Source organism: Triticum dicoccoides, chromosome 7B, assembly GCF_002162155.2.
Source record: "Triticum dicoccoides isolate Atlit2015 ecotype Zavitan chromosome 7B, WEW_v2.0, whole genome shotgun sequence".
Classification (NCBI taxonomy): domain Eukaryota; kingdom Viridiplantae; phylum Streptophyta; class Magnoliopsida; order Poales; family Poaceae; genus Triticum; species Triticum dicoccoides.
This window is the reverse complement of record NC_041393.1, coordinates 151294865-151296646: the sequence shown is the minus strand read 5'-3', so window position 1 is coordinate 151296646 and position 1782 is coordinate 151294865.

The following is a 1782-nucleotide window of genomic DNA, read 5'->3' as shown; positions in this document are numbered from 1 at the left end:
TCCTCCTCCTCCTCTTCTTCTTCTTCTTCTTCTTCTTCTTCTTCTTCTTCCTCCTCTTGTTCTTCCTCTTCTTCCTCTTCTTCTTCTTCTTCTTCTTCTTCCTGCAAAACTTGATGGTCAAAGTCTGGAGTTATAACTTAAAAAAAAGAAATGTCGACGTGCAATTAGTTTTTGCCATAACAGAAGAAGTCCGTAGTTGTAATAAGTTATTAAAAATAAAAAAGAGGTGCAATGCTCGTTAATTTGCTTCAAGCCATTCGGAATAGTGTAAACTACACTGCGCATAGCTCCATGCAGTCTACCGTATTCCTGAAGGCTTGAAGCTAAGCAACGTGAGCATTGAGCCTCTTCTTCATCGCCTCTGCACTCAGGGCTTATAAACCGCTCCTAGTCCCTCTCACTTCGCGAGGTGGGACTAAAAAACAGCTTGCCATAACCTCATTAGTACCGGTTCGTGGTACGAACCGGCACTAAATGGTGGTGGTGGGGCCATAGCCTGACCGCAGGCTGACACAGCCTCTTTAGTACTGGTTCGTGAAATGAACCGGTACTAAAGGTTCGCCACGAACCGGTGCTATTGATCGCCGCCACGAACCGGCACTAGTGTACACATTAGTGTCGGCTGAAATTCCAACCGGCACTATTGTGCTTCACATTTGACCCTTTTTCTACTAGTGTCCAGCGCTCCTCTTCCGGTATAGATGTAGAGAAAGTCCCCGTGAAGCTTGGTAGTCCGATGTTCAAATACTTAGTGACTTCCTTCAAGTGTTTTCCGAAAGGGCTGTCGTTATCCGGCTGAGTGAACTTGTTCCTGGGATCTGCCATTTGTAGAGTAGAAAGAGAGGATAATTAGAAATGATTAGAGAGGAGAAATCATGTGGCTCATTCTAGTGGTCGCATCCTATAGTCAGCGTGTGCTATGATACCATCTTGTAGCGACCAGACCTCAAACGGTCAAGTCTCTGTGCATCAGTGTCATCCCTGGATTGGTAATGCTGACACACATAGTACTCGAGGAATTATAACATATTTTCAATCAAACACTTATTACATCGAGTCCTCATAAAGAGTATGATTACACAAAATATCATGGCTAAAGGCCATCTAACTAGATAATTGCGGAAGCTTTGAAGGTAAATGAGTCCATAAACTCCAACGGCATAGTTGAGTGCAAAACAACGATCTATTGCACCTTATTCGCCGTCTGAGTAGTCTGCAACATGAGACGTTGCACCGTGTAGGTCAGCATATTGAATATGCTGGCAGAGTTACACTGTAAAGCAATGAAATGCAAGAACTATGTCTACATGCAATATTTGGCTGTTGGAGGCTGTAAGTTTATGATTTTGCATAAAGCTAGTTTTTCCCTACAACAAAGGAATAAATTTATTTAACTACTACCAAGTTACCCAATATTTGAGAAGGTAACCCCCAACTCAAATCCCAATTAAAAGTACTAGTCCTCAACCTGTGCACCTACACAGGTGCTAGGAACTACTTGTTTCGGCTTTATTGTGTATATTTTGAACATTCCCCATTATTTTAGAGTATAATGTATAAATAAAATTGATTTTCAAACGGAGAGTAACAAATGTTAATATTAGTCAATGTTATCTCCACCTTCATTTAATGCAGATGTTATTATTTATAAAAGTAATTAACAGAATGAAATAAAACATAGTTTCAATAAATTCAAATATAATGGCGATATTCGTGTCCCACCAACCAAAATATGATGTTGTAGGATTAAAGCATTTTTTGTTTTTTGTTATGTTTCAGAAA